The sequence below is a fragment of the Vicugna pacos genome, chromosome 16 (genome assembly GCF_048564905.1).
Source record: "Vicugna pacos chromosome 16, VicPac4, whole genome shotgun sequence".
Taxonomy (NCBI): domain Eukaryota; kingdom Metazoa; phylum Chordata; class Mammalia; order Artiodactyla; family Camelidae; genus Vicugna; species Vicugna pacos.
Genome location: NC_133002.1, coordinates 25,452,139 through 25,467,548, shown reverse-complemented (window position 1 = coordinate 25,467,548; position 15,410 = coordinate 25,452,139).

Here is a 15,410-nt window from a genome sequence, read left to right as displayed (position 1 = left end):
CTGAAGTGCCTGCCGTTTTCACTGTAAAACCGAGTTGGAGCTTGCACCTCCCCATATATATGTATGGAGTGGCGTTTGCAACGGAAAAGAAACTTTGTGTTCCCTTCAAGCTAGGTGAAGGACGGCTTTCACACACCCTTATCCCTCAGAACTGAGCATGTGGAGAGACGTTCGTTCATCCAGCACAAAGGGAACGCGTTGCAGGAGAAACCCTTACTCTGGTTTCTCAGTCTGTTTCCTAGTGCCGGTTGGAAGTGCCAGCCGTTTTCAGTGTAAAACCGAGTTGGAGCTTGTACCTCCCCATATATATGTATGGAGTGGAGTTGGCAACTGAAAAGAAACTTTGTGTTCCCTTCAAGCTAGGTGAAGGACGGCTTTCACACACACTTATCTCTTAGAACTGAGCATGTGGAGAGACGTTCGTTCATCCAGCACTAAGGGAACGGTTTGCAATAGAAACACTGACTCTGGTTTCTCAGTCTGTTTCCTAGTTCCGGTTTGAAGTGCCTGCCGTTTTCACTGTAAAACCGAGTTGGGGCTTGTACCTCCTCATATATATGTATGGAGGGGAGTTTGCAAATGAAAAGAGACTTTGTGTTCCCTTCAAGCTACCTGAAGGGCAGCTTTCACACACACTTATCTCTCAAAACTGAGCATGTGGAGAGAAGTTCGTTCATCCAGCACAAAGGGAACGGTTTGCAGGAGAAACACTGACTCTGGTTTCTCAGTCTATTTCCTAGTGCCGGTTTGAAGTGCCTGCCATTTTCACTGTAAAACCGAGTTGGAGCTTGTACCTCCCCATATATATGTATGGAGTGGAGTTTGCAACTGAAAAGAAACTTTGTGTTCCCTTCAAGCTAGGTGAAGGACGGCTTTCACACACACTTATCTCTCAGAACTGAGCAAGTGGAGAGACGTTCGTTCATCCAGCACAAACGGAACGGGTTGCAGGAGGAACAGTGACTCTGGTTTCTCAGTCTGTTTCCTAGTGCCGGTTTGATGTGCCTGCCGTTTTCACTGTAAATCCGATTTGGAGCTTGTACCTCCCCATATATATGTATGGAGTGGGGTTTGCAACTGAAAAGAAACTTTGTGTTCCCTTCAAGCTAGGTGAAGGACGGCTTTCACACACACTTATCTCTCAGAACTGAGCATGTGGAGAGACGTTCGTTCATCCAGCACAAAGGGAACGGGTTGCAGGAGAAAGCCATACTCTGGTTTCTCAGTCTGTTTCCTAGTGCCGATTTGAAGTGCCTGCCGTTTTAACTGTAATACCGAGTTGGAGCTTGCACCTCCCCATATATATGTATGGAGTGGAGTTTGCAACTGAAAAGAAACTTTGTGTTCCCTTCAAGCTAGTTGAAGTACGGCTTTCACACACACTTATCTCTCAGAACAGAGCATGTGGAGAGACGTTCGTTCATCCAGCACAAATGGAACGGGTTGCAGGAGAAACGCTGACTCTGGTTTCTCAGTCTGTTTCCTAGTGCCGGTTTGAAGTGCCTGCCTTTTTCACTGTAAAACCGAGTTGGAGCTTGTACCTCCCCATATATATGTATGGATTTGTTTTGAAACTGAAAAGAAACTTTGCGTTCCCTTCAAGCTAGTTGAAGGACGGCTTTCACACACACTTATCTCTCAGAACTGAGCATGTGGAGAGACGTTCGTTAATCCAGCACAAAGGGAACGGGTTGCAGGGGAAACCCTTACTCCGGTTTCTCAGTCTGTTTCCTAGTGCCGGTTTGAAGTGCCTGCAGTTTTCACTGTAAAACCGAGTTGGAGCTTGTACCTCCCCATATATATGTATGGAGTGGAGTTTTCAACTGAAAAGAATCTTTGTGTTCCCTTCAAGCTAGGTGAAGGACGGCTTTCACACACACTTATCTCTCAGAACTGAGCTTGTGGAGAGACGTTCGTTCATCCAGCACAAATGGAACGGGTTGCAGTAGAAACACAGACTCTGGTATCTCAGTCTGTTTCCTAGTGCCGGTTTGAAGTGCCTGCCGTTTTCACTGTAAACCGAGTTGGAGCTTGTACCTCTCCACATATATGTATGGAGTGGGGTTTGCAACAGAAACGAAACTTTGTGTTCCCTTCAAGCTAAGTGAAGGACGGCTTTCACACACACTTAACTCTCAGAACTGAGCATGTGGAGAGACGGTCGTTCATCCAGCACAAAGGGAACGGGTTGTAGGAGAAACACTTACTCTGGTTTCTCACTCTGATTCCTACTGCCGGTTTGAAGTGCCTACCGTTTTCATTGTAAAACCTAGTTGGAGCTTGTACCTCCACATATATATGTATGGAGTGGAGTTTGCAACTTAAAAGAAACTTTGTGTTCCCTTCAAGCTAGGTGAAGGACGGCTTTCACACACACTTATCTCTCAGAACTGAGCATGTTCAGAGACGTTCGTTCATCCATCACAAAGGGAACGGGTTGCAGTAGAAACACAGACTCTGGTTTCTCAGTCTGTTTCCTAGTGCCGGTTTGAAGTGCCTGCCGTTTTCACTGTAAAACCGAGTTGGAGCTTGTACCTCCCCATATATATGTATGGAGCGGAGTTGGCAACTGAAAAGAAACTTTGTGTTCCCTTCAAGCTAGTTGAAGTACGGCTTTCACACACACTTATCTCTCAGAACTGAGCATGTGGAGAGACGTTCGTTCATCCAGCACAAAGGGAACGGGTTGCAGGAGAAAGCCATACTCTGGTTTCTCAGTCTGTTTCCTAGTGCCGATTTGAAGTGCCTGCCGTTTTCACTGTAATACCGAGTTGGAGCTTGCACCTCCCCATATATATGTATGGAGTGGAGTTTGCAACTGAAAAGAAACTTTGTGTTCCCTTCAAGCTAGTTGAAGTACGGCTTTCACACACACTTATCTCTCAGAACAGAGCATGTGGAGAGACGTTCGTTCATCCAGCACAAATGGAACGGTTTGCAGGAGAATCGCTGACTCTGGTTTCTCAGTCTGTTTCCTAGTGCCGGTTTGAAGTGCCTGCCTTTTTCACTGTAAAACCGAGTTTGAACTTGTACCTCCCCATATATATGTATGGATTTGGTTTGAAACTGAAAAGAAACTTTGCGTTCCGTTCAAGCTAGTTGAAGGACGGCTTTCACACACACTTATCTCTCAGAACTGAGCATGTGGAGAGACGTTCGTTCATCCAGCACAAAGGGAACGGGTTGCAGGAGAAACACTGACTCTGGTTTCTCAGTCTGTTTCCTAGTGCCGGTTAGAAGTGCCTGCCGTTTTCACTGTATAACCGAGTTGGAGCTTGTACCTCCCCATATATATGTATGGAGTGGAGTTGGCAACTGAAAAGAAACTTTGTGTTTCCTTCAAGCTAGGTGAAGGACGGCATTCACACACAATTATCTCTCAGAACTGAGCATGTGGAGAGTCGTTCGTTCATCCAGCACAAAGGGAACGGTTTGCAGGTGGATCACCGACTCTGGTTTCTCAGTGTGTTTCCTAGTGCCGGTTTGATGTGCCTGCCGTTTTCACTGTAAAATCGAGTTGGAGCTTGTATCTCCCCATATATATGTATGGAGTGGAGTTTGCACCTGAAAAGAAACTTTGTGTTCCCTTCAAGCTAGTTGAAGTACGGCTTTCACACACACTTATCTCTCAGAACTGAGCATGTGGAGAGACGTTCGTTCATCCAGCACAAATTGAACGGGTTGCAGGAAAAACCCATACTCTGGTTTCTCAGTCTGTTTCCTAGTGCCGATTTGAAGTGCCTGCCGTTTTCACTGTAATACCGAGTTGGAGCTTGCACCTCCCCATATATATGTATGGAGTGGAGTTTGCTACTGAAAAGAAACTTTGTGTTCCCTTCAAGCTAGGTGAAAGACGGCTTTCACACACACTTATCTCTCAGAACAGAGCATGTGGAGAGACGTTCATTCATCCAGCACAAATGGAACGGGTTGCAGGAGAAACGATGACTCTGGTTTCTCAGTCTGTTTCCTAGTGCCGGTTGGAAGTGCCTGCCTTTTTCACTGTAAAACCGAGTTGGAGTTTGTATCTCCCCATATATATGTATGGAGTGGAGTTTGCAACTGAAAAGAAACTTTGTGTTCCCTTCAAGCTAGGTGAAGGACGGCTTTCACACACACTTATCTCTCAGAACTGAGCATGTGGAGAGACGTTCTTTATCCAGCACAAAGGGAACGTGTTGCAGGAGAAACCCTTACTCTGGTTTCTCAGTCTGTTTCCTAGTGCCGGTTTGACGTGCCTGCCGTTTTCACTGTAAAACCGAGTTGGAGCTTGTACCTCCCCATATATATGTATGGAGTGGAGTTTGCAACTGAAAAGAAACTTTGTGTTCCCTTCAAGCTATGTGAAGGACGGCTTTCACACACACTTATGTCTCAGAATTGAGTATGTGCAGAGACGTTCGTTCATCCATCACAAAGGGAACGGGTTGCAGTAGAAACACAGACTCTGGTTTCTCAGTCTGTTTCCTAGTGCCGGTATGAAGTGCCTGCCCTTTTCACTGTAAAACCGAGTTGGAGCTTGTACCTCCCCATATAAATCTATGGAGTGGAGTTTGCAACTGAAAAGAAACTTTGTGTTCCCTTCAAGCTAGTTGAAGGACGGCTTTCACACACACTTATCTCTCAGAACTGAGCATGTGGAGAGACGTTCATTCATCCGGCACAAAGGGAACGGGTTGCAGGAGGAACACTTACTCTGGTTTTTCAGTCTGTTTCCTAGTGCCGGTTTGAAGTGCCTGCCTTTTTCACTGTAAAACCGAGTTGGAGCTTGTACCTTCCCATATATATGTATGGACTGGAGTTTGCAACTGAAAAGAAACTTTGTGTTCCCTTCAAGCTAGGTAAAGGACGGCTTTCACACACACTTATCTCTCAGAACTGAGCATGTGGAGAGACGTTCGTTCATCCAGCACAACGGGAACGGGTTGCAGGAGAAACACTGACTCTGTTTTATCAGTCTGTTTCCTAGTGCCGGTTTGAAGTACCTGCCTTTTTCACTGTAAAACCGAGTTGGAGCTTGTACCTCCACACCGTTTTCACTGTAAAACCGAGTTGGAGCTTGTACCTCCCCATATATATGTATGGAGTGGAGTTGGCAACTGAAAAGAAACTTTGTGTTCCCTTCAAGCTAGGTGAAGGACGGCTTTCACACACACTAATCTCTCAGAACTGAGCATGTGGAGAGACGTTCGTTCATCCAGCACAAAGGGAACGGGTTGCAGGAGGAACACTGACTCTGGTTTCTCAGTCTGTTTCCTAGTGCCGGTTTGATGTGCCTGCCGTTTTCACTGTAAAACCGAGTTGGAGCTTGTACCTCCCCATATATATGTATGGAGTGGGGTTTGCAACTGAAAAGAAACTTTGTGTCCCTTCAAGCTAGGTGAAGGACGGCTTTCACACACACTTATCTCTCAGAACTGAGCATGTGGAGAGACGTTCGTTCATCCAGCACAAAGGGAACGGGTTGCAGGAGAAACCCTTACTCTGGTTTCTCAGTCTGTTTCCTAGTGCCGGTTTGAAGTGCCTGCCGTTTTCACTGTAAAACCGAGTTGAAATTGTACCTCCCCATATATATGTATGGAATGGAGTTGGTAACTGAATAGAAACTTTGTGTTCCCTTCAAGCTAGGTGAAGGACGGCTTTCACACACACTTATCTCTCAGAACTGAGAATGTGGAGAGACGTTCGTTCATCCAGCACTAAGGGAACGGTTTGCAGGTGAAACACTGACTCTGGTTTCTCAGTCTGTTTCCTAGTGCCGGTTTGAATTGCCTGCCGTTTTCACTGTAAAACCGAGTTGGAGCTTGTACCTCCTCATATATATGTATGAAGGGGAGTTTGCTACTTAAAAGAAACTTTGTGTTCCCTTCAAGCTAAGTGAAGGACGGCTTTCACACACACTTATCTCTCAGAACTGAGCATGTGGAGAGACTTTCGTTCATCCAGCATAAAGGGAACGGGTTGCAGGAGAAACACTGACTCTGGTTTCTCAGTCTGTTTCCTAGTGTCGATTTGAGGTGCCTGACGTTTTCACTGTAAAACCGAGTTGGAGCTTGTACCTCCCCATATATATGTATGGAGTGGAGTTGGCAACTGAAAAGAAACTTTGTGTTCCCTTCAAGCTAGGTGAAGTACGGCATTCACACACACTTATCTCTCAGAACTGAGCATGTGGAGAGTCGTTCGTTCATCCAGCACAAAGGGAACGGGTTGCAGGTGGATCACCGACTCTGGATTCTCAGTCTGTTTCCTAGTGCCGGTTTGATGTGCCTGCCGTTTTCACTGTAAAACCGAGTTGGAGCTTGTACCTCCCCATATATATGTATGGATTTGGTTTGAAACTGAAAATAAACTTTGCGTTCCCTTCAAGCTAGTTGAAGGTCGGCTTTCACACACACTTATCTCTCAGAACTGAGCATGTGGAGAGACGTTCGTTAATCCAGCACAAAGGGAACGGGTTGCAGGAGAAACCCTTACTCTGGATTCTCAGTCTGTTTCCTAGTGCCGGTTTGAAGTGCCTGCAGTTTTCACTGTAAAACCTTGTTGGAGCTTGTACCTCCACATATATATGTATGGAGTGGAGTTTGCAACTGAAAAGAAACTTTGTGTTCCCTTCAAGCTAGGTGAAGGACGGCTTTCACACACACTTATCTCTCAGAACTGAGCATGTGCAGAGACGTTCGTTCATACACCACAAATGGAACGGGTTGCAGTAGAAACACAGACTCTGGTTTCTCAGTCTGTTTCCTAGTGCCGGTTTCAAGTGCCTGCCGTTTTCACTGTAAAACCGAGTTGGAGCTTGTACCTCCCCATATATATGTATGGAGTGGAGTTTGCTACTGAAAAGAAACTTTGTGTTCCCTTCAAGCTAGTTGAAGGACGGCTTTCACACACACTTATCTCTCAGAACTGAGCATGTGGAGAGACGTTCATTCATCCAGCACAAAGGGAACGGGTTGCAGGGGAAACCCTTACTCTGGTTTTTCAGTCTGTTTCCTAGTGCCGGTTTGAAGTGCCTGCCTTTTTCACTGTAAAACCGAGTTGGAGCTTGTATCTCCCCATATATATGTATGGAGTGGAGTTTGCAACTGAAAAGAAAGTTTGTGTTCCCTTCAAGCTAGTTGAAGGACGGCTTTCACACACACTTATCTCTCAGAACTGAGTATGTGCAGAGACGTTCGTTCATCCATCACAAAGGGAACGGGTTGCAGTAGAAACACAGACTCTGGTTTCTCAGTCTGTTTCCTAGTGCCGGTATGAAGTGCCTGCCGTTTTCACTGTAAAACCGAGTTGGAGCTTGTACCTCCCCATATATATCTATGGAGTGGAGTTTGCAACTGAAAAGAAACTTTGCGTTCCCTTCAAGCTAGTTGAAGGACGGCTTTCACACACACTTATCTCTCAGAACTGAGCATGTGGAGAGACGTTCGTTCATCCAGCACAAAGCGAACGGGTTGCAGGAGAAACCCTTACTCTGGATTCTCAGTCTGTTTCCTAGTGCCGGTTTGAAGTGCCTGCCGTTTTCACTGTAAAACCGAGTTGGAGCTTGTACCTCCCCATATATATGTATGGAGTGGAGTTTGCAACTGAAAAGAAACTTTGTGTTCCCTTCAAGCTAGGTGAAGGACGGCTTTCACACACACTTATCTCTCAGAACTGAGCATGTGGAGAGACGTTCGTTCATCTAGCACTAAGGGAACGGTTTGCAGGAGAAACACTGACTCTGGTTTCTCAGTCTGTTTCCTAGTGCCGGTTTGAAGTGCCTGCCGTTTTCACTGTAAAACCGAGTTGGAGCTTGTACCTCCTCATATATATGTATGGAGGGGAGTTTGCAAATGAAAACAGACTTTGTGTTCCCTTCAAGCTAAGTGAAGGACGGCTTTCACACACACTTATCTCTCAAAACTGAGCATGTGGAGAGACGTTCGTTCATCCAGCACAAAGGGAACGGGTTGCAGGAGAAACACCGACTCTGGTTTCTCAGTCTGTTTCCTAGTGTCGGTTTGATGTGCCTGCCGTTTTCACTGTAAAACCGTGTTGGAGCTTGTACCTCCCCATATATATGTATGGAGTGGAGTTGGCAACTTAAAAGAAACTTTGTGTTCCCTTCAAGCTAGGTGAAGGACGGCTTTCACACACACTAATCTCTCAGAAATGAGCATGTGGAGAGACGTTCGTTCATCCAGCACAAAGGGAACGGGTTGCAGGAGGAACACCGACTCTGGTTTCTCAGCCTGTTTCCTAGTGCCGGTTTGATGTGCCTGCCGTTTTCACTGTAAAACCGAGTTGGAGTTTGTACCTCCCCATATATATGTATGGAGTGGGGTTTGCAACTGAAAAGAAACTTTGTGTTCCCTTCAAGCTAGGTGAAGGACGGCTTTCACACACCCTTATCTCTCAGAACTGAGCATGTGGAGAGACGTTCGTTCTTCCAGCACAATTGGAACGGGTTGCAGGAGAAACGATGACTCTGGTTTCTCAGTCTGTTTCCTAGTGCCGGTTTGAAGTGCCTGCCTTTTTCACTGTAGAACCGAGTTGGAGCTTGCACCTCCCCATATATATGTATGGAGTGGAGTTTGCAACTGAAAAGAAACTTTGTGTTCCCTTCAAGCTAGTTGAAGTACGGCTTTCACACACACTTATCTCTCAGAACTGAGCATGTGGAGAGACGTTCTTTCATCCAGCACAAAGGAACGGGTTGCAGGAGAAACCCTTACTCTGGTTTCTCAGTCTGTTTCCTGGTGCCGGTGTGAAGTGCCTGCAGTTTTCACTGTAAAACCGAGTTGGAACTTGTACCTCCCCATATATATGTATGGAGTGGAGTTTGCACCTGAAAAGAAACTTTGTGTTCCCTTCAAGCTAGTTGAAGGACGGCATTCACACACACTTATCTCTCAGAAATGAGCATGTGGAGAGACGTTCGTTAATCCAGCACAAAGGGAACGGGTTGCAGGAGAAACCCTTACTCTGGATTCTCAGTCTGTTTCCTAGTGCCGGTTTGAAGTGCCTGCCGTTTTCACTGTAAAACTTAGTTGGAGTTGTACCTCCTCATATATATGTATGGAGTGCAGTTTGCAACTGAAAAGAAACTTTGTGTTCCCTTCAAGCTAGGTGAAGGACGGCTTTCACACACACTTATCTCTCAGAACTGAGCATGTGGAGAGACGTTCGTTCATCCATCACAAAGGGAATGGGTTGCAGTAGAAACACAGACTATGGTTTCTCAGTCTGTTTCTTAGTGCCGGTATGCAGTGCCTGCCGTTTTCACTGTAAAACCGAGTTGGAGCTTGTACCTCCCTATATATATGTATGGAGTGAAGTTTGCAACTTAAAAAAAATTTGTGTTCCCTTCAAGCTAGGTGAAGGACGGTTTTCACACACACATATCTCTCAGAACTGAGCATGTGGAGAGACGTTCGTTCATCCAGCACAAAGGGAACGTGTTGCAGGAAAAACCCTTACTCTGGTTTCTCAGTCTGTTTAATAGTGCCGGTTTGAAGTGCCTGCCGTTTTCACTGTAAAACCGAGTTGGAGCTTGTACCCCCCCATATATATGTATGGAGTGGAGTTTGCAACTGAAAAGAAACTTAGTGTTCCCGTCAAGCTAGTTGAAGTACGGCTTTCACACACACTTATCTCTCAGAACTGAGCATGTGGAGAGACGTTCATTCATCCAGCACAAAGGGAACGGGTTGCAGGAGAAACCCTTACTCTGGTTTCTCCGTCTGTTTCCTAGTGCCGGTTTGAAGTGCCTGCCGTTTTCACTGTAAAACCGAGTTGGAGCTTGTACCTCCCCATATATATGTATGGAGCGGAGTTGCAAACTGAAAAGAAACTTTGTGTTCCCTTCAAGCTAGGTGAAGTACGGCTTTCACACACACTTATCTCTCAGAACTGAGCATGTGCAGAGACGTTCGTTCATCCATCACAAAGGGAACGGGTTGCAGTAGAAACACAGACTCTGGTTTCTCAGTCTGTTTCCTAGTGCCGGTTTGAAGTGCCTGCCGTTTTCACTGTAAAACCGAGTTGGAGCTTGTACCTCCCCATATATATGTATGGAGTGGAGTTTGCAACTGAAAAGAAACTTTGTGTTCCCTTCAAGCTAGGTGAAGGACGGTTTTCACACACACATATCTCTCAGAACTGAGCATGTGGAGAGACGTTCGTTCTTCCAGCACAATTGGAACGGGTTGCAGGAGAAACGATGACTCTGGTTTCTCAGTCTGTTTCCTAGTGCCGGTTTGAAGTGCCTGCCTTTTTCACTGTAGAACCGAGTTGGAGCTTGCACCTCCCCATATATATGTATGGAGTGGAGTTTGCAACTGAAAAGAAACTTTGTGTTCCCTTCAAGCTAGTTGAAGTACGGCTTTCACACACACTTATCTCTCAGAACTGAGCATGTGGAGAGACGTTCTTTCATCCAGCACAAAGGAACGGGTTGCAGGAGAAACCCTTACTCTGGTTTCTCAGTCTGTTTCCTGGTGCCGGTGTGAAGTGCCTGCAGTTTTCACTGTAAAACCGAGTTGGAACTTGTACCTCCCCATATATATGTATGGAGTGGAGTTTGCACCTGAAAAGAAACTTTGTGTTCCCTTCAAGCTAGTTGAAGGACGGCATTCACACACACTTATCTCTCAGAAATGAGCATGTGGAGAGACGTTCGTTAATCCAGCACAAAGGGAACGGGTTGCAGGAGAAACCCTTACTCTGGATTCTCAGTCTGTTTCCTAGTGCCGGTTTGAAGTGCCTGCCGTTTTCACTGTAAAACTTAGTTGGAGCTTGTACCTCCTCATATATATGTATGGAGTGCAGTTTGCAACTGAAAAGAAACTTTGTGTTCCCTTCAAGCTAGGTGAAGGACGGCTTTCACACACACTTATCTCTCAGAACTGAGCATGTGGAGAGACGTTCGTTCATCCATCACAAAGGGAATGGGTTGCAGTAGAAACACAGACTCTGGTTTCTCAGTCTGTTTCTTAGTGCCGGTATGCAGTGCCTGCCGTTTTCACTGTAAAACCGAGTTGGAGCTTGTACCTCCCTATATATATGTATGGAGTGAAGTTTGCAACTTAAAAAAAATTTGTGTTCCCTTCAAGTTAGGTGAAGGACGGTTTTCACACACACATATCTCTCAGAACTGAGCATGTGGAGAGACGTTCGTTCATCCAGCACAAAGGGAACGTGTTGCAGGAAAAACCCTTACTCTGGTTTCTCAGTCTGTTTCCTAGTGCCGGTTTGAAGTGCCTGCCGTTTTCACTGTAAAACCGAGTTGGAGCTTGTACCCCCCCATATATATGTATGGAGTGGAGTTTGCAACTGAAAAGAAACTTAGTGTTCCCGTCAAGCTAGTTGAAGTACGGCTTTCACACACACTTATCTCTCAGAACTGAGCATGTGGAGAGACGTTCATTCATCCAGCACAAAGGGAACGGGTTGCAGGAGAAACCCTTACTCTGGTTTCTCCGTCTGTTTCCTAGTGCCGGTTTGAAGTGCCTGCCGTTTTCACTGTAAAACCGAGTTGGAGCTTGTACCTCCCCATATATATGTATGGAGCGGAGTTGCAAACTGAAAAGAAACTTTGTGTTCCCTTCAAGCTAGGTGAAGTACGGCTTTCACACACACTTATCTCTCAGAACTGAGCATGTGCAGAGACGTTCGTTCATCCATCACAAAGGGAACGGGTTGCAGTAGAAACACAGACTCTGGGTTCTCAGTCTGTTTCCTAGTGCCGGTTTGAAGTGCCTTCCGATTTCACTGTAAAACCGAGTTGGAGCTTGTACCTCCCCATATATATGTATGGATTGGAGATTGCAACTGAAAAGAAACTTTGTGTTCCCTTCAAGCTAGTTGAAGGACGGCTTTCACACACACTTATCTCTCAGAACTGAGCATGTGGAGAGACGTTCGTTCATCCAGCACAAAGGGAACGGGTTGCAGGAGAAACGCTGACTCTGTTTTCTCAGTCTGTTTCCTAGTGCCGGTTTGAAGTGCCTGCCTTTTTCACTGTAAAACCGAGATGGAGCTTGTACCTTCCCATATATATGTATGGACTGGAGTTTGCAACTGAAAAGAAACTTTGTGTACCCTTCAAACTAGGTAAAGGACGGCTTTCACACACACTTATCTCTCAGAACTGAGCATGTGGAGAGACGTTCGTTCATCCAGCACAACGGGAACGGGTGGCAGGAGAAACACTGACTCTGGTTTATCAGTCTGTTTCCTAGTGCCGGTATGAAGTGCCTGCCTTTTTCACTGTAAAACCGAGTTGGAGCTTGTACCTCCACACCGTTTTCACTGTAAAACCGAGTTGGAGCTTGTACCTCCACATATATATGTATGGAGTGGAGTTTGCAAATGAAAAGGAACTTTGTGTTCCCTTCAAGCTAGGTTAGGACGGCTTTCACACACACTTATCTCTCAGAACTGAGCATGTGCAGAGACGTTCGTTCATCCAGCACAAAGGGAAAGTTTTGCAGTAGAAACACAGACTCTGGTTTCTCAGTCTGTTTCCTAGTGCAGGTTTGAAGTACCTGCCGTTTTCACTGTAAAACCGAGTTGGAGCTTGTACCTCCCCATATATATGTATGGAGTGGAGTTTGCAACTGAAAAGAAACTTTGTGTTCCCTTCAAGCAAGTTGAAGGACGGCTTTCACACACACTTATCTCTCAGAACTGAGCATGTGGAGAGACGTTCGTTCATCCAGCACAAAGGGAACGGGTTGCAGGAGAAACCCTTACTCTGGTTTCTCAGTCTGTTTCCTAGTGCCGGTCTGAAATGCCTGCCGTTTTCACTGTAAACCGAGTTGGACCTTGCACCTCCCCATATATATGTATGGAGTGGAGTTTGCAACTGAAAAGAAACTTTGTGTTTCCTTAAAGCTAGTTGAAGTACGGCTTTCACACACACTTATTTCTCAGAACTGAGCATGTGGAGAGACGTTCGTTCATCCAGCACAAAGGGAACGGGTTGCAGTTGGAACGCTGACTCTGGTTTCTCAGTGTGTTTCCTAGTGTCGGTTTGAAGTGCCTGCCGTTTTCACTGTAAAACCGAGTTGGAGCTTGTATCTCCCCTTATATATGTATGGAGTGGGGTTTGCAACTGAAAAGAAACTTTGTGTTCCCTTCAAGCTAGGTGAAGGACGGCTTTCACACACACTTATCTCTCAGAACTGAGCATGTGGAGAGACGTTCGTTCATACACCACAAAGGGAACGGGTTGCAGGAAAAACACTGACTCTGGATTCTCAGTCTGTTTCCTAGTGCCGGTTTGAAGTGCCTGCCGTTTTCACAGTAAAACCGAGTTTGAGCTTGTACCCCCCCATATATATGTATGGAGTGGTGTTGGCTACTGAAAAGAAACTTTGTGTTCCCTACAAGCTAGGTGAAGGACGGTTTTCACACACACTTATCTCTCAGAACTGAGCATGTGGAGAGACGTTCGTTCATCTAGCACTAAGGGAACGGTTTGCAGGAGAAACACTGACTCTGGTTTCTCAGTCTGTTTCCTAGTGCCGGTTTGAAGTGCCTGCCGTTTTCACTGTAAAACCGAGTTGGAGCTTGTACCTCCCCATATATATGTATGGAGTGGAGTTGGCAACTGAAAAGAAACCTTGTGTTCCCTTCAAGCTAGGTGAAGGACGGCTTTCACACACACTAATCTCTCAGAACTGAGCATGTGGAGAGACGTTCGTTCATCCAGCACAAAGGGAACGGGTTGCAGGATGAACACCGACTCTGGTTTCTCAGTCTGTTTCCTAGTGCCGGTTTGAAGTGCCTGCCGTTTTCACTGTAAAACCGAGTTGGAGCTTGTACCTCCCCATATATATGTATGGAGTGGGGTTTGCAACTGAAAAGAAACTTTGTGTTCCCTTCAAGCTAGGTGAAGGACGGCTTTCACACACACTTATCTCTCAGAACTGAGCTTGTGGAGAGACGTTCGTTCATCCAGCACAAAGGGAACGGGTTGCAGGAGAAACCCTTACTCTGGTTTCTCAGTCTGTTTCCTAGTGCCGGTTTGAAGTGCCTGCCGTTTTCACTGTAAAACCGAGTTGGAGCTTGTACCTTCCCATATATATGTTTGGAGTGGAGTTGGCAACTGAAAAGAAACTTTGTGTTCCCTTCAAGCTAGGTGAAGGACGGCTTTCACACACACTTATCTCTCAGAACTGAGCATGTGGAGAGACGTTCATTCATCCAGCACAAAGGGAACGGGTTGCAGGAGAAACCCTTACTCTGGTTTCTCAGTCTGTTTCCTAGTGCCGGTTTGAAGTGCCTGCCGTTTTCACTGTAAAACCGAGTTGGAGCTTGTACCTCCCCTTATATATGTATGGAGTGGGGTTTGCAACTGAAAAGAAACTTTGTGTTCCCTTCAAGCTAGGTGAAGGACGGCTTTCACACACACTTATCTCTCAGAACTGAGCATGTGGAGAGACGTTCGTTCATACACCACAAATGGAACGGGTTGCAGGATAAACACTGACTCTGGATTCTCAGTCTGTTTCCTAGTGCTGGTTTGAAGTGCCTGCCGTTTTCACTGTAAAACCGAGTTGGAGCTTGTACCTCCCCATATATATGTATGGAGTGGAGTTTGCAACTGAAAAGAAACTTTGTGTTCCCTTCAAGCTAGGTGAAGGACGGCTTTCACACACACTTATCTCTCAGAACTGAGCATGTGGAGAGACGTTCGTTCATCTAGCACTAAGGGAACGGTTTGTAGGAGAAACACTGACTCTGGTTTCTCAGTCTGTTTCCTAGTGCCGGTTTGAAGTGCCTGCCGTTTTCACTGTAAAACCGAGTTGGAGCTTGTACCTCCTCATATATATGTATGGAGGGGAGTTTGCAACTGGAAAGAAACTTTGTGTTCCCTTCAAGCTTAGTGAAGGACGGCTTTCACACACACTTACCTCTCAGAACTGAGCATGTGGAGAGACGTTCGTTCATCCAGCACAAAGGGAACAGGTTGCAGGAGAAACACTGACTCTGGTTTCTCAGTTTGTTTCCTAGTGCCGGTTTGAAGTGCCTGCCGTTTTCACTGTAAAACCGAGTTGGAGCTTGTACCTCCCCATATATATGTATGGAGTGGAGTTGGCAACTGAAAAGAAACCTTGTGTTCCCTTCAAGCTAGGTGAAGGACGGCTTTCACACACACTAATCTCTCAGAACTGAGCATGCGGAGAGACGTTCGTTCATCCAGCACAAAGGGAACGGGTTGCAGGATGAACACCGACTCTGGTTTCTCAGTCTGTTTCCTAGTGCCGGTTTGAAGTGCCTGCCGTTTTCACTGTAAAACCGAGTTGGAGCTTGTACCTCCCCATATATATGTATGGAGTGGAGTTGGCAACTGAAAAGAAACTTTGTGTTCCCTTCAAGCTAGTTGAAGGACGGCTTCTACACACACTTATCTCTCAGAA